Source organism: Falco punctatus, assembly GCF_963210335.1.
Source record: "Falco punctatus genome assembly, chromosome: 3".
In the NCBI taxonomy this organism is placed as follows: domain Eukaryota; kingdom Metazoa; phylum Chordata; class Aves; order Falconiformes; family Falconidae; genus Falco; species Falco punctatus.
The window spans coordinates 111,155,637-111,182,964 of NC_137582.1; the positions used below are offsets into that span (position 1 = coordinate 111,155,637).

The following is a 27,328-nucleotide window of genomic DNA, read 5'->3' on the forward strand; positions in this document are numbered from 1 at the left end:
CTGCTAACGAGCAAAGACCCAAGGGAAGGCAGCCAAGGCAGGTGCTAGCAATCAGGAGCCTCATCCAAGCCCAATTAGGGCCGGTGCCACCATCAGCTGATGAAGAAACCCTCTTTGATTCACAAAGCCCTGACGTCCGTCCGCACAGAACCACTGCTCAGAAACCCCAGGGTTTGCCCCAGCACCCCAGGACCGGTGGTGGGGCACGGCCACCCCAGGTGGTTGTCCACCAAGAGAACTTCACGCCTGCAGCTGCCTTGCCCGAGGCTGGAAACGAGCTCCCTGCCGCCCATGAGCTTCTATTTTAAGACTCATGATCGCTCCTTTAAAGAGGGCATTAAACTGATGGATTGTGGATTGATGCAAAACCTCGATGTCCTAGAAAGCCATGCAAATAAATGCCTGTCAGAGTAACTAGGAGGGGAGCCAAGCTCACTCTGACACTCGCTATCGAGACAGACTGGATTTTCTCCGTCTTCCCTGAACGGCACACATTGCTGCAGCACGGTCCTGGCATCACCTGCGGGCAAAAGCACCCCCCAGTCGGTGGCCCTGCAGGAAAGGCGTCAATCAGAGCAACTTCAGCACAGAGCATCCACCTTCCGCATCCATCGCCAAGAGCTTTAGCCGACCAAGCGCTGGTCACCCACCCCCCACGGGAGGACCGAGACCAGGAGCAACCTCAGGCTCCCAAAGGGAGGGGATATTTTTATTTGCACAAACACAATATTAGCACTAATCACATTGTCAGGGTATCAGCTCACACTCGCTGCCAACAAATTAGGCCAGCTGCGCATCTGCACTTGCTCATTTGGCCACCAACCTGCTTTAGCAATTAGATAATTAAAACATCGCCCTGCAGTCATTACGATTCAAATCATTCCCCGTAAGAGGAGCACCGTGAGGTGTGATTTCTGGCATGCCTATCTCCTGCGGCTGCTCCGCTCCTCGGCTGGAAGGGGAAGGAAGGGGGAAACCTTCAATGGGTGTAAATCCGGGCATTTACACCTCGCCCCTGTGTTGCATTCCACATCTCCCAGTGCGATGACTTATGCCAGCGGGAGAGGTGGCCGGTGGTGAAAGGCGAGGAGGACTGAGCCATGGGGGAGAGCTGGATCCCTGCTGGCCACCAAGCAGAGCTGATTGACAGCTGCCCGGCTCCCTGCGTGCTGGGGAGATCGTTCCCATCCCTGCAAGGGCTGCCTGAGCACCGTGCACTGATTCTCCCCTTCCCAGTGGCATTCATCCCCATCATTTACTGGCTTGACACCTCTCCTGACTGCTGTGTTCACGGTGGCTCCAGTGGGGCTGACTCGGACCGTTCCACTCCAGGATTTCACACTAAACAGCCCCAAAGGAGGAGAGGAGGGAGCCACCCCCAGCTGCCCCCCCACCGGCCGTGTGCCCCAGCCCCTGCCCCAGCCCCGCTGCCCGGCTCTGGACACGCTCCAGCACCCGACGTCCCTCCTGCGGCGAGGGGCCAGAGCTGAGCCTGGCACGAGTGGTGCAGCCTCGGCAGCGCCGAGCACAGGGGGATGGTCACTGCCCCCGTCCTGCTGGCTGCACCGTTTCGGACACAAGCCAGGATGCTGCTGGCTGCCTTGGCCACCTGGGCACCCTGCTGGCTCATGCCCAGCTGGCCCAGCCAGCCCTTTCCCCTGAGCAGCCAGGTTCTCCAGGAGATGCTGTGGGAGACTGTGGCAAAGGCTCCACCACTGCAGTGCAGGCAGCCACCACCCCCAGCCCTTCCCTCAGCCCCCGGCGGGTCATCTTCTCATAGAGGATCAGGTTCACCAAGCAGGACCTGCCCTTCACAAACCCACCCTGGCTGGGTCTGATCCTGGCTGTCCCACACTTGGGATGAGCTGCTCCATGACCTTCCCCAGCACCCAGGTCAGGCTGGCAGCCCACGGGACCCCGGATCCTCCCTCCTGCCCTTCTTGGCACGCTGGCTAACCCCCAAACCAAGTGCCCCCCCCCCCGGTTAGCTGGTAAATGACGGAGGGTGGCTTGCTGAGCACATCCAGCAGCTCCCTCAGTGTCCTCGGCTGGATCCCACCCCATTCCTCCCACCTATTTCAATCGCACTCCCTGGCCACCACTTTGAAATGAGCCCATTCTGCCGCCAAGCCTGCACTGCACGCTCCTGCCTGGCCAGAGCATCCCTTGAGCCACAGGAGGAGAACACCCACTCACCACCGAGATGTCCCCAGACCGCTGTCCGCCTGTCCCCACCAGGCTGCTGGCACAGCAGTGCCACGCACGAGATGCTAAATGGCCTTGCCACTGGGAGAAGACCTCACGCACTAATTGCAAAAGCACCGTCAAACACCGCACGTGCCTGTGTCAGCAGAGGACTCCGGGGATGGCTGCGAGCCGGCTCCATCCAATGCATTATTGTCTCTTTAGTGTCCCTTTGTGTTTGAAATGAAGTCCCTTTACGTGCTCTGCCTCTGCAGGGATGGCCGCTGTGCAGCCTTGCAGCTCAAAATTAAACAAATAATTAAATACCTGTCATTACTTAGCCAAAAGAGAGCTCTCGCAGTAAGAACAGGAGAGCGAATGTCCCCGGGCTGGTAAAGGTTATCAAAATACCAGGGTTCAGAGGAAGGGGGCTGTCACAGCATCGCTCCCTAATAACAAACAGCAAAGCAAGCCCTTCCAGGAGAAGGAGATAAAGAATTTCTTCCTCCACCAGTGATAACTCAAAGGGCACTGTTCAGCTGATGGGAATTGATTTTTCTCCCTTCCTTTGCACTTAGAGAAAAGCGGGAACGTGGCGAGAGCCTCCCGATGCGACAGAGCCAGATCGATGGCAGGGAGGGGACAGTCGGCACCCCCGTCCCTCCCGCAGCATCGCTGGGATGCCCCACACTCCTGCCTGGCTGGGCTCAGCACAGCCTCTCCTGAAAGCGGGGGGGCACAAGCGAACTTGGAGCCGGCAATGAATGGATTTGATCAGAATAAAACCAGGGGGAATAAATTCCCATTAGCACTAAGCGGAGCAAATGCTGTGAGGGGCGAGTCAGGCGCCGGGAAGGGACGGGGTGGAGGACAAACCCCGCTGCACCATCCTGCCCTCGCAAACAAGAATTAACAACCCGCCTGGCTGCCCAGCAAAGCAAGGCTGCAGTGCTAATCCACTGCTAATTAAACAGGTTTTCACTACAGGCTCCCTCAAACCCAAACCTTGTGCTTTGCGTGCGCACAGAAAGAAGGCAGGCAAAAAAAAAAAAAAAATATGCAAAAAAAAGCTGTCTAACACAGATCATCCAGAGATCGATCCTTCTCCCACTCGCCAAACTCTTTAGTAAGAGTCACTGAAAGGCAACGATTTTCCCCCTTCTTCTGTATCGATCATCGTGCAGCCGCAGGACGGGGGGAACACTGGATTGATTTGGTTTCGCTCTAAACCCCGACGGCAGCCTAAGGCGGCTGTATGTATAAGCACAGCCCTGATTTAACAGGCTGTAAAGCTCCACTGTTTTCTCACTATTGACTTTTATTGCGGTGCATAAAATTTTTAATGAGAAATAAACTGATAGAGACACATTACCATGGACGAACCATGATCTGCTCATTTGTGAGCCATGATGTCAAAGATCACGTTTTTGAAATCTAGAGACAAAAACGCACCCACGGTGTATTCATGTTGGTATTCAGCTGGAATTGGCACTGAAAAGTACCCCCTGGATGGTGACGTTCCCCTGCAATGGGACCGTGTGGCGTTGGGCAAGATGCTGGTGGTGGCACCAACACAGGCACCACCTGAAGGGGATGCCCAGCAAGTGGCTTTGCACCTGCAGACCTACGGCACGTGCTGCCATGAAAAGCAGAGCCTGGAAGAGCTGGAAGGAATTGTTCAGTCACCCCAAAAGCTACGGAGCTGATCCCCCTTTTCAGCCACCCTTTGGCTTCCACTATGCCTCCGTGCCTCGGCAGCAGCCCAGGTGCATCCCACGACAGGAACATCTCTGTGCTGTCAAGATGTGCATCAGCCCAACCCAGCAGGGAGCCCTTGAGTACCACCTGCTGTGCCCCGAGGGCAACAAGGGGTAACCCCCCCTAGTATTTCAACAAAGAACACAAAAAAGAAAGGAAAATCATCATGGTGGGGAAGCGCTGCCCTGCTCCAACCTGGGCACTGTATCTTCATCCCTGTGCTGCCTTTGACACGGGCTCCCCACCTTCCCTGCCCAAGGCAGCTTCCCGGTGGCTGTCCAAAACGCTGGGACACGCGCGCCAGGGTGACAGCCTTGGGAGCAGGACGATGGCAGAGCCCACGTGACCACAAAGGGGACCTCATGGCCACCCAGCGTGGGGGGACCAGTGATGCCCTCCACGCTCTGCATGAACCTCCGCCCCCAGATGTGCTGCCAGGGTAGACAGCCGCTGCACATCTGGGTAAAACCCTTCTTTTTTTGCTCCCCGTGTCAGAAGTGGCTGGTCAAATCACACGCATTTCAAAAAACGACATCCAGGCGTGCCCTTGCCACGCTCCTGCCACAGAAAACGCACTCGATTTATCTCCCTTTCTCCCTCCCACGCTCCCATTCGTACGCGCCAAGCGCTGCTGTTCCAACATCCACGCACCACTGCTCTCCTGCGCCCATGCTACATGTGCACGTCTACCTGGAAACCACTATTCTTAACACTGATTCAGATTCACATGGATATTTTTTATTATTATTATTTTCAGCACGGAAAACAACTCCTTGCTTTCTGCCGGCTCCCCACCTACCACTTCGCGGCCAGACTTGGATCAATGACTTATGTCGTTTGTCCGTTATTTTCTGCTGGGAATTTCCCCCCTCCAAGAAGGTCTCACAATTGCACAGGGAGAGTGCACCAACGGCACGACCTGCCTGCATGCCACCGCTTCAACCCAGCAGAGCTGAGACAACCCCCTCGTGTTCCCCAGGTCTGACAGCACCTCCCGATCCAGCAGATGGCACAGGCTCCTGCTGTGATGCTCCCCTCCCCCCAGCAGACCCCTGCCCCCAGCATGCTCACCCCCCAGACCCCCGCCCTGAGCCATCGCGCTGTGACCACGGGCTGCCTCCTCCCAGGTAGCGAAGCAGAGGGGGCCATCAGTACAATGTTAATTAACAAGGTGCTGGAGCAAATCGATCCAAATCTCTTCTTCTGCCTTTGCATCGTGTCCCCCTGACAATGGGGGCGGTAGGAAAGAAAACTGGTTTAAAGAGCTTTTCAGAGGTGATGCTCTGATATTGGGTGTACTGGGAGAAATCCTGGTTTCTGCAGATGATATTCAAGCAACTGAGGACAAATGTGTATCCTGGGCATCCAACGGAGAAGCAGAGAAAGCTCTTAAGCTATAAGAAAACATCTCTAGGTAGTAATTATTGTGCTTGTAAAATATCTTTATCACCTTCCAAGTCGCCACTGAGGGTGACCACCACCCACCATCGTGCTGCTGGACAAGCGTTTGGCAAGCAGTGCCGTGCGCTGCAGCTGCATCCCCATCCCAAGGGCCTTAAAAACCCAACCAAAACAAAACCCAGCAACTGGCCTGACTTTACAAGGTGTTTGTTTTTGAACCCAGAAAATGAAGATTAAAAAAATTAATTAAATTAAAAAGGGGTATTTTGCAATTAAAAAAAAAAAAAAAAGCATCCAGGCTTCCCTCCTCTCTGGGGTGGAGGGGTTATGCGAGTATCTGCCTTCACTTTGAATATAGCCCAGAGCTGCCAAGCGCTTCTAAAACCAAAGTTAACAAGTTCGCAGTTACCGGCTGGCACATTCCTCATTTTTTTTTTTTTTTGTTGGTGTCAAGCCTGCCCCCTCTTTTCACTATTGCTTTATTTTCCAAGCAAGCACAAACCGGTTGCCCCCCAGCAGACCCAGCATTTCGCACACCACCATTCCTTCACCAGAATTTCCCAGAAACACGCACAGCCCTTGACTTGAGACACAGAGGTGGCTGCAAGGCGCTCCCAATATTTTTTATTCCAACATCATCATTTTGCTGGGTGCTACCGTGGAGCAGAGCACCCACGTGGCTACGGAAACACCTTTCCCATCGCCCACCAACTCCAGTAGCACACGGCCATTCCTTAGCTAACAGCCGGGTTTTTTTTTCCTGGAGAGGGGACCCAAGGGCTGTGGGGTGAGCTGGTATCTCAGGGAAAACAAGAGCAAACCAGCTCGCCTTGTCTGGAATAGGCACACCATGTTCAGAAACCGGCATTTTTATTGCCTTTAAAATGGTTATCTCCTGCAAGTGCTGCAGGATCTTATGAATGGAGAGTAACTGGGAGAAATGGCTCAGCCATGGCTGGAGGGAGAGCCAGCAGCAGGGGGAGAAAAATAAAAATAAATAATAATAAAAAAAGATAATGAAAGACCGAAAACCTCAGACTCTCCCTCCCCAAAGTACGCTGCCTTAGCTTTAATAACTAATTATCGTATTACGAAGCAAAGGCTCACAGGATTATGGTGTTTAGTAATATTATAATGGATGCGAGCCAGCCTTCCAGAAAGCCTTTTGTATTCCTGCTTTGCACCGACCTGGCCTCAGACCTGGGCTTTGCATCCCAGTGCACTGCCGGAGACAAATACCCCTCACTCCACATCAGTAAATGCATGTGCATTTAGTAAATATATGCTTAGTAAATTATATATGTATTTAAAAAAATATCTCTAATGCAGGTAGGGGGCAATTTCAGACCATGATGTTCTCTGGCTGCTTCCACTCAGACAAATAGATTATAAAATCCTTCAGCAGCAAAATAAACAGCTTAGAGCAAACAAGAAGCTTAGCACGCCGGTACTTTAGATTTTTCTGGCAAGGACTGGCCATCGCTGAGGCCACCAAGCCCTTCCCCGCGGTCCCCTCCTGCTCCCTCCGCCCAGCCCAGAGACCTGCCCTGGTGTCTCCTCTGGAGCAACTGTCAGCGATACAGCACAGGGGGGATTTTTCTTGCTTTTCCTTCAGGGCTGCTCTGCCAGCTCTACAGACTTGGGCAGAGCTTCTCCTGGCACGGAGCAAAGCAGAAAGGGGAAAGCTTCAGCGAATGCATCGGATGCTCCTAAGCTCTGTGACACACCATGGAGCTGTCCTCAGCTCCGTAGAATCGGATGGATTCAGGTTGGAGGGACCTTACAGACCTTCCTGTTCCAGCCCCCTGCCCGTGGGGGGGCCACTTTCCACCAGACCTGGCTGCCCAAAGCCCCCCGTGCAGCCCAGCTTTGTTTCTAAGGTGGGTTTTCAACCCTCCCAGGCGTCACCCCCCACTCTCTTGGTCCCTCGCTAAAGGAAAACCGAATCCACAGCAGGAAGATCAGAGTACGTGCCCAAAGCTGTCGAATGCACAAGAAGGCAACGCTAGAGAAGACCTCTTTTCCTCCACCTTTTCTCAATTACATCAGCAACCAAGTTTTCATGCCAGCAGAATCAGAACCAAGAGCAAAAGCATCATCTGAATGTGAAAATGAGATGCGGTTTGGGGGCTGGGTTGGGCTTGTTTCAAGCCAGTCGATGCCTCTTTGCGATTCCTGTTTAGTGGCAAAGCATCCTTTCTCAGGAGGAGTGGGCAGCCACGTCCTACCTGCCCAACCCGGCTCGACACCGGGGCTGTGTCTCCTCTTCCAGAGCCGGGCACCATCGCTGCCTCCTGGACACCCCCCTCCAGCTCTTCCCACCCCGCAGCCGCCAGCACTTGCTGGTTTCAGGGGACCCTAATGCCGCAGGACGCCCAGGGCTGCAGCCCACCTCCCATGGCACGGCATCGCTGGGCACCCCTGAGGGTTTGCTGCCCCTTCCAAGAGTGTGTCAGCATCACAGAGGCAGACAATTGTCCACATCACCGCCACGAAAAACACACATTTTGGAATTCCAGCAAGTAATCCTGCACCAGAGAGAAGGCGGGATCGTATCACGAGTGACAGGAGGTCACATTCTCTTCTCCAGCATTTTCACCCCAGCCCTCTCCCAGCATGAATTAGAAATGTCCAGCTTCATCAAGGCTTACTTGGTCCAAACAGGATTTGGGGTCTCTAAGGGCCGCTGCAGAATATCGTGTTTAAAGAGAGACGTTAAAGACATCAGGACAATGAGGGACACGTCAATGTTCCTCTGCTGCCATCTCTTCTTTTGAGACAAAATGACACAGATTCAAAAAACACGAGAACTGGATTGCCCCGCTCTCTTGCCAAGTGATCAAATTCCCTTCCTACAACCCATCCCAAATTCTTACATTTTGCACTCACGGCCTCTTGCCAGGAAATACAGGAAACTATTTCCCAGCTGGGAAGGCAACAGTCCCAGCGGCCAGGGACTGAGCCCGTGGCCAACACCAACACCTAACCAGGGCACGGGATATGGAGAAGGACACCACACCACACCAGCCCCCATGCAGGCAGCTCACACGTTCCTCTCTTCCGTGCAAACAATCCTTTCGTAGCTACAGCATCCTCACAGGCAGAAATCATTTTCCGCCACAAAAAGGACTTGCAGGGGATACGGGCAGATTTAAGAACAAACTCTGGGAATAAGGAACTTCTAGGAAATCTGCATTGGAGGAAAACCCCTAGGATGAAGGCCAGCACAGAGGGGTCCGGCCCCAATTCCACATCTCATCACCCCTTGCAAGAGGGGATGGCACCTTCCCCAAGCAGGTGCTGCAACGCCAACGAGACATGTTGCTGAGTCGCGTGCTATTGTTGGCCCCCTTGCCAGCCAGCAGAAATATTTCAGGTTCCAACGAGGCTGCAAGATGCTTCTAGACCCCAGCCGCTCGCCTGCATGGTGTTTATAGGCTGTAATGGTCCTCCCCTCTGCTTCAAGCCTCCTTATGCAGAAAAACCTCCAGTGAAAGCAGTGGGAGGCTCTTAATTGCCTCCGCCTCAATCAATACAAACAGTCCTCGGCAATGCCAACTGCCACAGCAAACGCTGACTCCACAACGGCTGGATTTCCACGTTTTTTTACCATTTCCACTGTAAAAGAAAGCTTAAAAGCAAGCAGGCTCTATGCGGGTGGAGGTACCGGAGCTACTGCTCCCAGGTGAAGTCCACCAAACCCTGCAGACCTCTGCCAAGGACATCACTCTAACCTCGAGCAAAGGTCTGCGTAGCACCAGCCACAACACTGGCCACCAGCAACTGCTTTTCTACAGGCTGGAGAGAGCCACCACCGACCTCTGTAGGTGCCAGACTCCCCTCCTCAGCTGCCTCCAGCGCCAGCCAGCCCTCCCAGCTGCACTGCCGAGCGGGATGCAGGGGATGTGCATCAACCCTGCCCTGAAACCAACCGCTGCCACTGACCAACCAAACCTGAAAGGACCCACCACAAGTCTTCCGATTTAATGCCATCTGCAAAACATCAACGCTTATACTCAGCAGGAGGCACAGCAGCTGGGATTTCTGAAGACATAGGGGGGAATCTGAGCTCCCAGATCTTCTGGGTTCTTGAGTTAAGCAGGCTTAACACCGACCGAGGGAACTCATGTGACGCACGTGGGAAGAGTCTTCCCTCACGTTACAAAATCCCACTTCAAATACTGAGAAAACACAGCAATACCAGAAATGTATCTGAAAAGGCCAGGGTCAACCAGCTCTTGAAGGTGCTACCATGTTTTTATCTGAAGTGAGCACTAAGTTATCTTTAACAATGTCTTAATTAACAGGATTTCACCAAGTTTATTAAGCAGCTGTACAGCCTCTTTCGTAGACAAGTCCTTAGCCCTGCAAGTTTCTAAAGGTCTTCCATTCGGTAAATCACAGCCTCGCCTACGCCATCAGATAGCCTACTACCTCCGTGTGACACTCCTCTTATAATTACTGAGGTCATTTTAGCAGGTAATTTGGCATAGCTGTCATCGCTTCCGAGCTTAACATGCCTTCCTTCCCGAGTGTCACACATGTGTGCTTCTCATCTGGTCCCAAGAGCAGCCCGGAGGGCCCCAGTGGGATCTCCCACCGCATCACAGGACCATGTGCAAGGTACCAGCATCGCACACCTGAGCGGGGCACTCACGAGAGAACGGGACGGCTTCTTTCCGGACACCTCGCAGTCCCCGGGATGAGGTGCAAGATGCCAATGTCACACGGAGAGATGGGAGAGGAGCATGAGCTCAGACAGCAGTGGCAGCACATCAGACTTGTAGGAGAGCAATGCATAATGGATTTAAAAAAAAAAAAAACCACCATGTAGAGGGTGGGAGGCCAACCTTCCCCATCCTGCTCGCTCCGCGCCAGAACCTTCACAGCAGCAAAAGCTACGCAGCAAAGCGCCAGCCACGGCACACTGCGGGAGGCAGCCGGCAGCTAAGGACAGCAGGGACCTGCCACCCCACCAGCGGACCCGGTCCCGGCGTGAGCCCACGGGTGTCTCCAAGCCAGCGCCGGACCCCGGGCAGCGCTGCTGCAGGATAACCACGGGGCCCTGGCACCTCGTGCCCCACCGCTGCTCCGCGGTGGCCTCGGGAAGCGCGCTCTGGTTTGTTTGCCTTCCGAACCAGGGCTCTCGGCGAGCGCTGGCGGAGGACATGGACTCCAGCCAGGCTGCAAAGAGCACAAGACTCCTTAATTACTTCACGGCACTTCTTTTCCTTCGTTGTGTCCATTTGTGCGTGGCTGGATCATGAAGTTTGCCAGTGTTAACGATGTAGGCTCCTCCAGAGACCCATTCACTCAACGGGGCTGCGGATGGGATTGGTAAGAAATTAATTTAGGGTGCAGCAATACATCAAAAAGGAGAGGGAAATAAAGCAGCCCAGCCCTGCTCTAACGGGGATGTCAGCTGGCCAGGGCATGAGCACAAGACCACGGTAATGACAAAAACCAAGGGACATGCATCACAGTCATCTCTACAAATAAAATTGCAGAACAGAAAAAACACCCCACTCTTGAATGGTAATCCTTGGGTTACACAGGGATCCAAAGTTTAAAACGCTTCCTTAAGATACATTTCTACAGTCCTTCTTCAGGTTATAAACGTATTCACTCTCTGCTTCCCATAGATCCAGGTGTTCTTTTAGTCTGGAAAGGTCTAACTTCGTAGGCTGTGCACTTCAGACAACAACCGATAAACCCCGTTAGATTCCCACAGAAAGGACCTGAGAGGAGCCGATGAGGAGCAGACACCACAACTGAGAGGAGACGGAGGACCGCAGCAGAGGGGGTTACACCACCACTAAGCCCCAACCTGCCTGAAAAAGAAGTTTCCAGATGGGTACGACAAAACCCAATATGCCCGTAGATTGCCTGGGAATTCCCTCTCCCTCTAAGCTTGAGAAAGGGGAGAAGAAAGCAAAAAGTGAGTGGAGATCCAAACCAGCAGAACCTGGCTCCTCCTGACGGCACCTCCGAGACATCCACTGCTCCAGGGGTCCCACCTGCTTTGGCGGGGATGGAGCAGAAGCCCCTCAGCCTTGCAAAGCAGCCACAGAGGCCCTGAGAGAGCAAGTCCAGACATCCCTGTTTTTGCAAGAAACCAGACTTTGCAACTGCTTGAAATCCAACCCAACTGTGGGCGCTGCCGAAAGCCACCGCAGCAGTGCCAGTGCCCGGCAGCTACATAAACCAGCACAGACCCTGCACTGTTTGCTCCTGCCTTCAGTCCCGGCACTGGCAAAGGAAAAACCATAAAGCTGTCCCAGTGATATACATCCCTGCTCTTCCTCGCCTGCCCGGCACACAAGGAACATCCGTAGGTTGCTCCATCCACCAAGAGTGGAGGTTTGGGGGGTGGGGATGGGGGTGCACAAACAAGACTGTCTCGTGTTTTACAAGAGATTCTGAGTTCCTCTTTCAGAAGAGAAACTGAGCGCCATTCATGGCTGGCTGTGACTCTAAATGCTTGTGAGACAGCTGCCATATGGGTTCAGATTTATCACTTGTGTTTCCTAACTTGCACATCTGTTTTCTATAAGTAGCTGTCCAAGCCAATGCATCTCCCCTTTCCTCACGAACCGCCCACAGAGCTTTTCAAGGACGAATCATCATTGCTTTTGGTGTTTATCTGCTTAGTGGTCTCCACTATGTCATCTTAACAACCTAAAGTACTGCTCGAAAAAAGCCAGAGCGGGCATTCCCCTCCCAAAGCAGGGTCACACGTGCGCCGATTATTGGGGGTGGGTTTCATCAGGATGCTGAATGAGAAGACACGGTCTGTTCCCATCAGCAACCCAGGAACATCCCGCTCAGCTCCTCCGATTCCATTAAAGTTACCAAAATTATTCCCGTTGCCATGTGCCAAGGCATCTTCTCCCAAACAGAAAGCTGACTGCAGCAAGCCGAGAGAAAGGGGGAATTCCTCTAAGGAGAGAAGCATCAGGAAAATGGCAAAAAGCCGACGGGGGGTGTCACAAGGCGCTGATGAGACTTCCCAGACCCGAGCTCATCCGGACACGAGGAATGCATGGCATGCAGAGGGCAAAGAGGGCCAACACAGATCCAAGAGAGTCAGGGTCCTCCGGATGGCTACCAGAGCAACAAAACCGTATTGCTTTGAAATTTTACTGAACAGCCAAGAATTCCTCTCTCTTCCTGAAAAAAAACCAGCACGGTGGCCTCAAACATCTCCCTACCAAAAACACTGAGTACAATCCATTGTGCCTTCTCTCTTCAGTGCTTATAAGAAACCTATCAACTGGGTACTGAAGTACTGGGATAAATGGAATAAAATAAGAGAGGAAAAGGCCAAGAAAGCAAGCAGAAAGCGTGTACTGGGGAATTCATGGTCTGAAAGCTAAGGACACAGCTCTGCACTGACCACCAGCTTCCAGGGCAGCAGTGCCACCAGGTTCTGCAGCGCTGTGGGGATGGCTAGCATCAGCCACCCACCCAACCGTGGTCCTGGCCACGCTCACCCCATCATCCTGACTTGGAAACAGGTACAAAGGCAACGCTGATTTCATGATGCTTCAGGAGCTCCAAGAGACTTGCAGATGGCCAAAAGCAAGATGCTACATCAATGGGAAGCGGTACAAGGAGAGGGCATGGGGTGCCACCTCGCCTCTTCAGGCTGCGAGGCACTCACGGATGGCACGCGGTTTGCTTCACGCCAAGTACAATTATGCAGGAAAACTGTTTTAAAATAAATTAATATGCTCAACTGTTAATGGTGCCCTCCAGCAGAAGCACGCGGCACGGGCCATTGCCATCCATGAGAGGAACCACGAGCAGTACCTCAAGGGCGCACCTAAGCCCCCCCGTCACCCAAGCAGGAACCTCTCAGCATTTAATACATACACTCAAATCCTGCCTCTTGCTCCCCCATGGAAAAAACCAGTGAGGAAAGGGGAAGGGTGGAGAGCGTCAAACACTTCTCTGGATTCACAGCACTGCACCGTAACAGATTAAACCACAACCCCGGGGAGGACAGACAAAATATTAGGCAGAATTAAGCTTCAGAGAAAAGTGACCTCGATTTCTTTTATCCTGATGTTTTGCAGCAACTTTTAAAAGCCTCCTCTTTAGCTGACGCTCCACAGTGACACCAGGCTTTCGGCAGCCCCCCCTCCCACCTTCCCCAACATACATAGTGTAAATCACAGCAGTCACAAACGATACTGCCATTGCAAGAGCTTTACGTTAGAACACCGCTACAATTGTCACAGAAGGCGTTAAAGCCTGCCTTTGCCCCTGAAATTTAGATTTACAGGAAAAGCCATTTACTTTAATTCCCGACTAATGATTCTCTCTTCCCATCAACATGTTTTTCTTCCTTGAAGAGCTGTGTTTGCAGAGCTATTTCGCAAGTCCTCCTCCTACTTCTCAGTTAATTATTATGACAGCGCAGCAAAACTTCAAGGGCTCCTCCTTCCCGAGGTGCTGGGGAAGACACCCCGCTGCTGCCACGGTGGGCAAAGACTGGGATTTGGAGGGATCTAGAGCCACCGGGCAGCTCTTCCCACAACACGATGTGCTCCCCTCCCAGCATCGTCAAATGGGCTGCAGAACAGGGCAACCCCTGCCCCACCAACTTTTTCATTAAAGAAGAAAAAAAAATATTAATAAAGCAGCTTGTTTTCTCCTGCCAGACCTCATGCGCGGAGGGCAAGCTTTCTGCTACGTCTAGACATTTTTTTGTAACATCCCAGCCCGACTCGCCCATCAATAGTCTTTAAATATTGAGAAGGGCTCCCGCTGTGACCACCGCCGCTCCCCCCAGCCGGCGATGGCCAAGGCCATCAAGCAGAGGAGGTGGCATCTGCCAGCTTGGGCGCAGTTGCTTAAGTGCACGGTGGCAGCCCCGGGAAGCGTATCTGCGCCCAGCTTGAGCCCTTAATTATTAATATTATTTAGATAGCGCCGTCGGGGAGCACAGAGCTTTGCAGAAGCGCAAGAGGAAGACTTTGCCCACCACTGCGCACCTTGTCCAGACCGGGCTTCACGCCGCTGCCGTGCCGCAGAGCCCTTCCCCGCTGTTTCGCTGTTTGCACGATGTTTGTGTCCAACAGCTAAGCCAGGCTGGGAGCGAGGGATTACCTTCTGCCCATCAAAGGGCTGTCGGAAACATCTCTCGCTTTGCTGGTTTAGCTTGCGGGAAAACCTCGGGTGGCACAGGATGGGGGCACGGGTGGCGGGGTGTGCGTTACAGGGTTTCACCGCAAGCAGAGCTGCGGAACTAAGAGCTGGAGTCGGGCTGGGAGCAAAGGCAGCACCGGGCAGCGCCGTTACGGAGCAGCAAACACGTGCCGATGGAGACCCGGGTCCATGCCCCGTTGCTTTCCTCATGGCCACACAGGCTGGTCTCAAAGGAACTGAGCAACATCCAACCCAACCTGCAGCCAGGCCTGGATGCGGCTCTTCCTCGGACTGCGGGTGCTCGGCACATGGCCAAGCACCGTTTGGAGCATCGCCGGGTGGATCCGGCCGTTCCTGCAACCATGACCTGAGGTTTTATTTACCACCCTGGGTGGTTTCTCTACCCCACAAGCCCTGGCAGCTTGTGGCTCCTGACTTCACCCCAGCGGACACCACCTCCTTCCCACCACCGTGCTCTTCCTCCCTTCCCAGATCCAGCCGGTTCTCCTTCCTTTGTTGATGGAGGCCAGCTTTGTTCCCTGCACAACAACAGGTGATCCAGCAGCATCATGTCTGGGGGCTGGAGGATGTGAAGGCAACCGCCGATGAATAAAATGTGCCTCTGGAGCCCCTCCGGCTGCAACATCCACCAGAGCCAGATGATGCCGAGAAGGCAAAACTCGCTGGAACGACAGAAAGGCTCCACTCGCCCACAGACTCAGCTCACACCGTGTGCTGCAACCCTGAACTTGCGCTCCCAGCCCCGCGGCATAAGGCTCGGAGCAAGGGATGCTCAGCCCCCCCGAGCGCACAGAGCAGGCTGACGCACAGGTCTCACCCGAGGCCGCCCGGCGCTCGCTAACAGCCAATTATTTGGGCTGCTACACTGACAGCTCAATTCCTTGCAGAAATGAGGTGCCGCAGCCAACATTGCCCACCCCCCACCCCCAGGCCTGCGTGCTGGGATAGACACGCTGCTTGCAGCTCATCAATGCATCACCATCCTCAGATTTACCGGCACCTGCCTCTGGGCCAGAACCAGCCACGTTTGGCATCGCTTCGGTTTTTGCGGTACAAGGATGCAGAGAAACAGCCCACAGCTAACTGTAATAAACCAGCAAATAACTCCAACCCACCCGGGCAGCCCAAGCACCATGCTCCACTCCAGCCAACTCCAAAACCCCAATTTATCCCTCACTCCTCCACATCCTCCCACCTTGCCCCAGGCACCAGCCCCCAAAATACAGAACATCCCAGTAATTTGCTCTCTCCATGCTTCATCGCGACAAACGACACAACACAAGGAACAAGCGCCGGGGAGGGACGCAGGCAAGGCACGGCTCCAAAGCCAGCACAATTCCTCCCCCAGGCCACGGCAGCACGTGCGCGGTGGTACACGGATTTAAGGGTGGTGGTCGTAACGCTGCGGGCTGGATCCCATCAGCAAAATAAAGTAGGAATTAATACACTGCCAGGCTGTGCTGAGGTGCAATACCTCGCTCTGATAACAAAATTATTTAGCCAGATTTCCCTCCCCGCTCCCCATCCCTCCCCAGACTCCCAGCTCCCCCCCGCCCCTGTGTCTCTGGGCGACCCTCCTTCCCTTTCCCATCAAGCCAACAAACACGCAGGCACCTAATGGCAATCCATACCGAACGGACAATGAAATTAGAAGGGAACAAAAGAGCAAACCTCGCGGCTCCATGGCCTGGCGCTCGGCGGCGGAGGGGCAGCCGGGCAGACAATGGCCCCAGCTGTTCCCGGGAAGCACCCAGCCACAATGAGACCCCAGCCACAATGAGACCCGGTTCTGGCTCCGGAGAGGGTCCCAGCTCCCTGGGGGGCAGGAGGTTGTCGCTGGAATATGCAGCTCATTGGTTACCTGTCAGCCTTCCTGGGCGGTTATAAAGTACAGCCGCTGCCGGAGGGTATAATGGGATGTAATAACGAGATCGCTGGCTCGTTTGACGCCGGCCCTTCGACAGAGGAGCTTTGATTAGGTGATGGGAACTGGCAGCATCTGCCGGCTTTTAAAAAACACACAAGCTCAAAGCTGTAAAATAAAGGCATCCCCAGGAATGTGGCCACTTTTCCATCCCTCCCAGCCCAAAAGAGAGAAATAGATGACAACCTTAATTTCTTGCCCTAATCTCTCCTCCCTTCGGAGGTCCCATCGTAGCTGTTCCTCTAGGCTTAGACATTATCCCCCGGCTCCTCAGGTATCCTAGAAAAATGACACGTTACAATGCCAGGAATTACAGCCCACGGAGGGGGAAGGAGGAAAGCCCCCTGCCCCACACATCACTGCCAGGCTCCCTGGCTGGCAGGTCCAGCAGCCCCATCGGCAAGGGGGGCGCCCAAAAATCCACCGGGCAGGACCGTGCCATGGGGGGGACTCACCTCTCCCCCCTTCTGTGAGCACGGTGTCTCAGCTGGCCCGCCTGCGCCCAGCCGGCTCGCTGCACAACACTGAGCACAAAAGCATGACCTGAATAGCGCTGCTGCTCAGTACCCCCGGACCCGGCCAGCGGGGACTCTTGGCTCCCAGTTGAAAACTTGTTTTTCCAGCTAAATGCACTTTTTGTGGCTGGTGACACAACCAACTGCCCAGCACCCTCCGCCTACCCCCTGTCCAGCACCACCATGCCTTCCTTTCCCCAGCACAGACGTCCAAGCAGGTGCTGGGACATGGCAGGGACAACCAGAAAGGTGTTTTTTGTCCCCACAGGCTATGGAAACATGCACAAGCAAGATGGATGGAGAAAATCCTGGGGTTTAGGCATGCCAACTGGAAGAAATAAAACATGACTAATAAAGCACAGGCTGGGGATGCTGCTACTGAGGGCAGTGCCACTGGCAAGGACCCATCCTGCTCCCCTTCCTCTGCAGCACGCCCCAAGCCCCGCGGCCGCGGTCCCCTACAGAGCCGGGCGGTTTCAGGGATCGGCTCCATCAGCCACATCTCCATCGCTGCGGCGAGCACGGGGGCTGGCGGCGTTACCTCCAGCGCGTTGTACAGCCCCGGCGTGTCCCGCTTGATCAGCTCACAACATCCTAACACTGGCACAGACGGCGATGGGCTGTCACGCTACGTTTCAGCCCACAGCATTAGGAGGCTGCACTCACGCTGCCTTCCACTGTTTGGTGAACGGGCCTTCTGATTAGCCTTGGTTAATGAGTTATGTTACAATGAAAACAAAGGATTTAGCTCAGAAAAAATACATCAGCTCAGGGACTATGTTTGGCTGCGTTAAATGTTTCTCTCCGTGTTTGCCAGTGCCCTTATGTCCCATGCTTTTAACCAGAGCGATGCAGACGCGGGGAGGAAAGCGGCGTTCAGCCTAATGAACGCGTCAGTCCCCGACCATGCAAAACTCAAATTCAGTCTGTCTCTCTGCAAAGGATGAGCAGCAACACAACAGACGGGAGGCAAGAGGTGGAGGGGAACCCACCGGCTGTGTTATCCACTTCTCAGCCCAGAAAGCAAAAGGGAAACGGCGTTACCCGCTGACAAACAGGTATTTCCCTCAACCAAGCGGATCCGCACAAAGCAGGCAGATGCTGGAGCGTGCCAGGCTCTGCATGGGGCAGGTCCAGGGTCGGAGGAGCTCGCTGGCGGCCAGGACGAGCTGCCTGCTCTTGCAGGGGCATTACAGAAGTAAAGTGGCATTTTGCAGGCTCAGCACAGCTCTTCCTTTCAGCGCACAACCCATAAACAACGGCCCAGCGGCTTAACAGGACTGAAATATGGCTGTATCCGAAGGGGGTGTCGGGAGGATGAACAGCCCATCTCCTTCCAGCTCGCTGCCGAAGCCACGTCAGGACCGGGGAGGTAACGCTGTGCCGAGCGTGCCAAATTCCCCATCCTCGCTGTTCAACGCAAGCCATTGGTGGCTCAGCCACGGAGGGGGCACACGTTAGGGACACACACAGGGGTCCCGTTCAGCGCTGCTGGTACTGAGAGGGACACACACACACACACAGGGGTCCCGCTCGGCACTGCTGGTACCGGGGGTGGGGGGTGGGAAACACACACACACAGGGGTCCCGCTCGGTGCTGCTGGTACCGGGACACACACAAGGGTCCCGCTCGGTGCTGCTGGCACGCAGGGGCACCATGCCACCAAGCAGGCAGCTGCAGCAATGGGCTCTGCAGAGTCCACCCCTGGTAGCTGGGAGCGGGACGGCTGGGGGTGCTCTCCCTCCTGCACCCCCACTCTGGGGCAGCAGCACAAATGGCCTTTCTCACCCCGACCAAGCAGGTACAACTGTCACCGAGGACAGCAAAAGCTCCGTAACAGGGAGCATCTCTTACCAGGATGTATTTGGACAGAGGCGAGTGGTTACACAGTGTTTGACCAGACGCTAAATCAATAAGAGGATCTAATAAGAAACCCTGCTATAAGGCTTCGTAATATTAAAATACACAGAAAATTAAAAAAAAAACAAAAACATTAGTAGAGCAAACAGATGCAACATGTCATTATGTTTCCTCTCCGTTTGCCATGCAGAAACAAAGGCTTCCCGGCACCTTGGGAGACATGCCAGGACTTACACAGCCGTTGGTGTGCCCGCTCTGGATCCCGGCGAGCTCCAGCCAGGAGATGCACGAGCCTCAGGGTGAGCAGCCTGCAACCCTGCTTCAGAAACGGCAGGTTCAGAGCGGGATGCTCTTCTGGCACGTTAATGCAGTTTTAAAAGAGAAGCAAGCTCAGACAACTGCCTCCGGGTTTGTGGGCTGATCCACCTCCACATCTGGTCACAACCTGAGGTTTCACGACAACTTTCCAAAATGGCAAAGCGCCACCCCAGTTCTGCGCCACCAATCCATGCTCATTTACATGACATAAATATTTATACAATTACTATTACTATCCTTCCAGGACTGAAGTTATGGCATTTCAAAGGATCTATATTTAAAGAACACAATGCCCTGATGGCAATGCAGCTTTCCATTTTAAATAGCTGTGTTCCTCCTCATGCCTTACACACCGAGCCACTGGAGATGCCCAAGAATTCCCAGTTTCTCTACAAAGCCGCAGCAGCTCCCCGTTCCCCCAGCACCCCAGCTCAGCACCCCACATCCCAAACCGGGCACCTGCCGCCCACAGCAGGGGCTGCCCACCACGTCCGCAGGGAGGGACAGGTACGAACAGCATCACTGGGCAAAACACATTCTAACACCATCAGCTCTATCATCTTCTGGAGAAAGCCAGAAGGAAAAGCAGTTTATTTATATTAAAATAAATTGGGAGCATCACTGCCCATGAGACTGGACCCACTGCTCCTGGCTGCCGCTCCTCCCATCCCTCGGAAGAACAGGGGTGCTGCAGGTTTCCCTGTGAGCCCATCAGTTCTAAGAACCAGGTATTTCAACAGAAATTCAGTGTTAGGTCTTCATCTGCGCTTTCTGAACTTCCTTACCAAGCAATGGCACAAAATTAGAAGGAATAGTAATAAATTGGGATTAGGAATTAATAAACCAGGATCAAAACACCTTTATAAATCATTTCATGCTCCCTGCGTGTAGGTGGGTCTAATTACTAGAGAAGAAAAGAAGATAAACCTCATTTAGGTCAGTGCAATCGCCTTTCTTAGTGGGAAAAAACCCCACCTTTGATGAATTATTAGCTACAGAAATAAATTAGGAGGTTTTCAGGTTAAATGTGGAAACACCAGCAGAGAGAAATCAGGGTGCAGCCCCTGTGGCTGTCCCCAGCGTCCCCCTGAGGACTGTTTCATTGCCGTCCTCTTTTTTTTCCTGACTTAAAGCAAAAAACCAAACACATCTCACTACCCGGGGTTTGCAAACTTGGGCCTGACTCATCCACAAGTTCCTCTAACAGAAATAACAAATAAAGCAGAGTAGGGGGGAAAAAAGGACCAAGCGGAAAAACGTATTTATGAAGGAGGGAAGAAGCGTTTACTTGCCGTCCTCCTAAAGCAGAACCCCACAGCTGCTTCATTCATAAATATTTTACCGATAAGAAATCAGCCTGCCAAATCTGAACAACCGCTTTGATGAAAAATATAAAAAGGCTTTTCCATTAGTGCTTTTGATGTTCTCTGCATACAGAATAATGAATGCGGGAGATTCATCTTCTTCCCCTCCTCTGTCCTCCCTCACTTCAGGCTTTTATCTGACAGAGCTGTGCACAGCCTCCTGAGTCTGGAGGAAAAAAATAATCATCAGGATTTGTGCAGGGAGCCGGAGCAGAGCCACTGGCCTGGTCGCATTGCCCCGCACATCTTCCCCCTGCTCCAGCTCTTCCCACCTGAGGGGCAAAAAAAGTGGGGCTCCCCCAGGCACGGCGGATGCTGTTGGTACCCCGCATTCGCTTCCTCCCGGCCGGCCGGTGCTGAGCATCACGCCTCTGCCAGGAGCTGCTCAGCAGAAGGTGACCATGAGTTTTAAAGCCTCTCAGAAGCATTTTACCGCAGACAGGGGTGCCGACACCAGACCCCGGGTGCTACCTGTCCTCTGCCCGCTCAGCACCACAAGCTCCAGCCCAGCTTCAGGAGCTTTATTCACCCCCATCCCACCCCCCCCCGGCATTTCTGGGGGAATCTCGGAGGAGAAAGGGGATCCTCCCTATAGTGCCAGGGAGCAAGGGTTGCAGTGCTGAGGCAAATCCAAAACTGGGGAAGCAGCAAGTGACCTTCTCCCAGCCTCTTACCACTCTCAGGAGCTGCACAGCTCCCCATTTATCTCAACCCAGCAGAGATGTGCTGGGGATAAAGCAGCCATCTCCCAGCACACCAGCACCTGCACTTTCAACCCACCGCTGCCGAGCTTGAAATTGCATCTTTTATCGTCTTTTCGCACTTCTGCGGTAACGAGGCAGCCAAAGCAATTAAATCCAACCTATTTTTTCCTACTTTTATTCCTTGAAGTGGAGCTTTGTTATGCGGGGCAGAGATTACGGGGCTTGGACTGGGTTTTGATTCACATTCATTTTCCATTAAGGACTCTGCTACACTCATCTCCTCTTCCTCAAATGAAGCTTGCTGCATGTTCAACAAACTCGGCGAACAGCAATTTGAAAGTAGTTTAAGGGAAAACAAACAGAAACTGGTGCCTCGCAGAATTTCTGCAGTAAGAGTCATGGAAACACAGATAGCATTTTATGGGACTTGAAAGGGAGCTACGTCTTATCAGAGCGAGTGGGATGCGAATGTTTGCAGGAGTTATCGCCGCTCATTATTCATCCTCCTTTTTTGTATTAGGAATGATTAGGAAACCCATCACCTGCCGAGCTGCGGGGCTTCTCGGCAGCACTGACACAGCAGAGAACTCCCTGTGCACAAGAACCAAGGGCTCCTGCCTCCCCAGGGGCTGCGGGGCTTCTTTGGGGTGCTTCACCCCATTTTCTGCTCCATGATCCCAATGCGAGGGGGGGGGGGGAGAAGCACCTCACTCTGTTTGGGGGATGCCCCAGTTTCAGGTGAATGACTTGGGGTCTTGGGCACTTGGTGGCCCCACGGCCACAGACGGGGTCACCCCAAAAGGGGACACAGGAGGGCTGGGTCACCAGAGCAAGCCGTGCTCCTTCTTTTCGGATCAGAGGGGACTGACACCCCCCACGCACCAAATACCAACATGTTATTTTCTTCCTGAGCACCCAGCAGACCAAAGCTGCCAAGGGACCGCCCGTACGGCACGCGTGCTGCCGAGCCGGGGCTGACACACAGCCCTCGACCCTGTTTTCTCCCCACTGTCCTGCAGATGCTCTCCCTTCACGTCTTTAGCCCAAATCCCGTCCTGAACGGCCCCTTTTTCATTAACGCGCCTCTGAGCATGCCGCCTGAAATGCTCCTCTGCAAAGCCTTCCACCCAGCAGAGCCACCATCCTACCGACAGGTCTGTCCCTGGAGGGAGCATCGCTGCGGAGGGGTGACAGCACTGCACCAACCCAACGTTTACCCCAGCGGGGCCAGAACCACTGCCAGGGCAGCAGCAGGCTCAGGTAAAAACAGAAGCAAGAGCATGGAATAGGTTGGGTGTCTTTTTTTTTCTTCTTCCCCCAGAGGGTCTCCAGGAAATTGGGGTAGGAAATTAAACCTGCTTGCACGTTTTTTTACCACAGAGTGAAAGACTGCAGCACCCAGAAACCAGGCTGCCTCCCCCACTCGGGAGTAAAACCAAACCCCATTCCCAGCAACGCTGCATGGAAAAAAAATTAAGTCATGGAGAAATGAAGTTACTTGAGCAGCAAATGACTGGCAGGAATTGGAGCAGAGCAGTGCTCCCCAGCACTTCTCTCTCCCTCCCAGCTCTTGCCCACTGCATCCCCTCCCACCCAGCTGCATCCATCCCCCCCCCCCCCCCCCCCCCGCTGTAACACAGAGCATTAACACGCTGCTTTCCCTGCTTGCTTCAAAAGCCCAAGTGATGCTGCACCCACAGAGCTGCGCAAGGGCACCGCGCGACCACGGGAGAAACGAGCTGAAAAATATCCTGAGTCCTTCCCATCCAAACTTCCACTTCCCAGAGGAATTCAAGTTTTTGAATTATGTCACCTTCTCCCCGAAAACGGGCCCTTCTGAAGGGCAAGGCTCGAGGCACCGCAGGGATGCAGATTTTTAAACCATTCATTATGCAAATAGCTCATTTATTGCTGCTGAGCTGAAAGCAAGAATTCCAGGCATGCAAATAAAAATAAGCGGGGAGCAACAGCGAGCAAGTGCACGATGGCATCTGCTGACTTGGGTAATACGCAGCGCAGACCCGGCAGGCGGCAGCTTACGTCGGAGTTTCAAACCACAGGTTGCCATTGGTCCCCAACCAACACCAGTGACCCCCTGGGCTCCATTGGACCCCGCGACTGCAGCAGCTCCAGCAGGCAGCGAGCTGGAAGCCACAGATCCTGCCGTGACCCTGTTTATTCCAAAACCGTACTCATCACAAGATGCCCGAGCCCAGCATGGACAAAATCCAGTACCTGGGGGTCACCGGGCACCGGCAGACCGGCACCGGGGGAGAGCTGAGGCGCGAAGGGTTACAGCAGGTTTCATCGGCCAGGCTGCAACAGAGGCAGAACCTCAAGGCTGTCTCAAAAACCTTAATAAACATCCCGGTGCTGGGTGGGAACGAATGCTAATTAGCATCTGATAAAGATTCAGAGAGAGAATCTGGCTGGGAAAGGAGACAAAACTCAAAATTAGCCATGCAGGCGGGAAATTTCAGGCAGGACTATCCTGGGAACAGCCTGCCTCCACATTTCTCTTCTTACAGTGCCTGGAAGCACAAGGAGAGTCGCGTGTACGATGCTCCATGGCCAAGGATGAGCCTTTGTCCTCCAGGAACTGAATCATGTACAAACATTTCTGAGGCTTGGCGCCTTCCAGCTACTGAATCCAATTCAGGTCCAAGTCCTGGAAATGACCTGGCACGGGGCATCGCTGCGCTGTACAGCCATGGGAAATAATAAGGAATTCAAAAAGCAAAACAGAAACACGGAGCAGAGTATTAAAGAACATTTCAAGTTCAAACACAGGGAGAAAAATGCGATACCGAGCCAGCCCAACATCAGCACTCAAGGTCACATGGAAAAAGAAACCTCTGCAGACTTGCCTTTAACAAGCTATTGTTAGTACTATTATGTTAATATCATTAACACAGAATCGTTATGGAAATTCCAGTTTTTAAGCTCGCTGGTAAGCTATCACAAGGTAGTTTTAATGCAGAAGCGAAGTAAAAGCAGCTCGTGCGCTGCCCTGGGCTGAGCACCCGGGATGGTCCCCAGCCAGCTCGATGCCCAGAGCTCATCCGGATGGCACCTCGCATCCCTGCTCTCCCGCTGCACACAGGATTCACTCGCTTGTAAGGATATATGAGTACATAAACACCATCGGTACAGTCTTAGTTCAGAATGCGGGAAAAGCTTCTCTGCAATTTTCGCTGCCGAATGACCGAAATGACAAGAGGGATCCTGGCAGGATCTGATCGGGCATTCATCAACAAGCAGATTAATTGCTAAGACAGAAAGGTCCCTGATACACTGCCACCCGACAACAATCGGGTAATCAGTCATTATGTGTCTATTACTCAAAGTCCCAGAGCTGGCACGGCACCCACATCTGGAGCCACATCAACCCACGCGATGACAAATATTGCTAAACGTTTCCTGCCTCAAAACAGCTGAGCTCAGCAATTTCAGACCTGGGGAACTGAAAAGCATTAAATTTACCTGGGCCCGACATTTCACAGCAATAGCTGCATTACATTAATAGGAAAAAAAAAAAAAAAAAAAAAAAAAAAAAGAAGAAAGGTTTCTATAATGGAGAGACCGTTCCTGGCTTCAAACAAGAACATAAGAAATAATGTACGTGCAACAATGCGCCAATTGACTCCGTGTTTCAATAAGCATTCACACACGCGGTCCCGAACAGATGAAGGACAAGTGCTACGGGCTGAATGGGCTCCATTGAGTAAAGCTAATTAGCTGTATAAGCATATGCGAGATCGGGACCTAAATTTGTTCTCTGCCTCCTGGGACACCAATAACTCCCTTTTCTTGCTGTTGCGCAGCGTAGATAGACAGTACCAGCCTACAGGAACACTCCAACCCCTAGCTGTCATGTAGCACTTTGCTTGCAAAGATGTTAAGGTCAGAAAACAGCAGCTCAGGTAAAAGCAGAGCCTTGTCCACGCTCTTATCGCAGGTTACTGTCAGATTGGGAAGCACACTCCCGAGCTGCCATTAAACGATGCAAATAGACAGCCATGCACAACGCCACCAAAATATTTGCCGTGAAAAAGCAGCGCGACATCCGGATAACGGATCTGGTCATCAGAAGCTGCATCCAGCAAGACATGGCTCTAATTCCACCCACCTAAACCACGTGCTGCCGCGACAGAAGGTGAAGTCTGTCAGTACAGGCTCGATCCCTTGATTCCTACTTGCGCCACGGAGCTCCGGCATAACCTGCTCCCGGCCGGTGGCGATGGAGATGGGATCAGCAGCTTCAGCTACGTGGGGCGTAGTGCTAGAGGGAATTCAACACGCATAATAAAATACAGGTAACCTCCACCAGACCCTCCAAAATGTGTTTTTTGCCAAGGACAGAGGTGGACACAGAGCTCTTCTGAAAACACTGCCCATGTCTTTCAAGACCCCAGCCCCAGCTGGCCTCTCACCCCCAGCCAGAGTGTAAAGCAAATATCCCAAGGGAATAAAACTAACCCGGTGACTGAATAACGCCTAACGAGAGTGCCTCAGGTTAAGCGGTGTTTGCAAGGAGCTCTGCAGATCCTTGCGTGCAGAAGGAAAGGAAACGACCCTCAAGGTCCTTGATCCCATCCCGGCTGGAATTACTGGCAGAGCTCCCACCGCCCGCAGAACAGGGCTTGGAGGCTCACAGAGCACAGGGGCAGTGACAACGAAGGCTAGGAGGGCTTAGCAGACATGGAGATGAGGCATACTCTTCCTCATGCCATGGGAAGTCAGGGACGGCACTCGGTGTGGGTATCGCTGCTCCTCCTGCTGCAGCCCCGCTCCCAGCTCCGACGATGCCACCACACTCCGCACCAGCACCCAGAACCCCAGACCCGAGACGTCTGAAAGCCACTGACGTCCAGTCCGGGCCTTTCCTGCAGGAGTTGTCCCATTCCCGCTACTTACGCTAGTACTTATTAAAGGAAAGATGACTGAAACATGCAGCAACCGAATCAAGTTCTTGCTACATTTTATTCTTTCCTTAATCTAAACATATAGTCATAAGAGTAAGATATTTGCTATAAGGAAATGAGCTGTCAAGTGATTTACGGTCTTGCTCTGTCTCCGTCTCAACAGCTCCAAGTCCTCTCCCAGAACCTATTTTTAGCAAGCTGTAAATTAGAGGCAATAAGGGACAGGGTGGGAGCCAGGAGCTGAGAAACGTGTAGAGCAGACTTCTCTCTTTCTCTGTTATCCTAATGCACCTACCACTGCCGTATCTCGGTACCTATGGACAACCGCTGTCGGCGTTATACTGCCTTTACTGCTTAAAGTTGCCTTCTTGCATCAGCCACAGCCCAAGAAGGAACAGTCAATGGGGGAAAATACGACTGGGGTTGGGTTGGGTTTGGAGCTGGTTTTTTTAATAATGGCCCAAATGGCTTATTGCTGATGTGTCCATGGAACCTGTGTGGTCTAGAGATGCTAGACAAGACCAAAGTCAGCTGGAGTACGCAGAGGCTTCCCCTCACCCCCCATCCCTCAGGCTTCCCAGGAAACCTACACTTCCCACCCTTTCTCCCATCATTCGATCATCTAGCTCCCCATCAACTATCAACTTAATAAAGGCAGTTGCTGTATTCACATTTTATTGGTCAGTCCAGCCAAAATTATTCTAATAACTCCCTTCAACAAGACCTAAGGTCCTACACTGCAGAAACTTTTATTTCCAGCGCCTTTGCTTGCAAATGATTACAATAATTATTCTAACTCCCATATAGCACTTTCTATACAAGAGCTTTAAGAGCTTTAACAATGGAAAGTTATTACCAGAGCTTTAACAATAGGAAGTTATTACCAGCATCCTTATTTGTGAGAACGAGGCGCAGAAAGATCAAACAAATTGCTGAAGATCATTCAGCGACTCGCTGGCAATGCCAGTAACAGGACTGTAATCATCTGACCCTCCACCCAGCACCGACTTGGACAGGGAAAAGAAAAAGCATCCTTGAAGCACGTATAAAAAGGGAGAGGTTTGTTTTTTAAAGTACTGAAAATGAGCTTTTTCAAAAGAAGCAGTGGCAGCCAGTGTTGTTATCAGGTTAGGAGAAGTCTGGTATAATACTGAAAGGCATTAAATGAGGCAATTGATTGCTACCGAGGGAGGAAAGGGA

The 27,328-nt window shown here is 52.9% G+C and overlaps 1 protein-coding gene and 1 long non-coding RNA gene across 3 annotated transcripts in view; both read right to left on the bottom strand.

The window, feature by feature from the left end:
- The window catches only part of LOC308061229, a 28,565-nt gene extending 2,624 nt beyond the window's left edge, over positions 1-25,941 (bottom strand). Inside the window, exon 1 of the long non-coding RNA XR_013927124.1 lies at positions 1-25,941. This is a non-coding gene — a long non-coding RNA (uncharacterized lncRNA).
- The window catches only part of KAZN (kazrin, periplakin interacting protein), a 225,809-nt gene that overhangs the window by 40,545 nt on the left and 157,936 nt on the right, over positions 1-27,328 (bottom strand). The window lies entirely within an intron of this gene.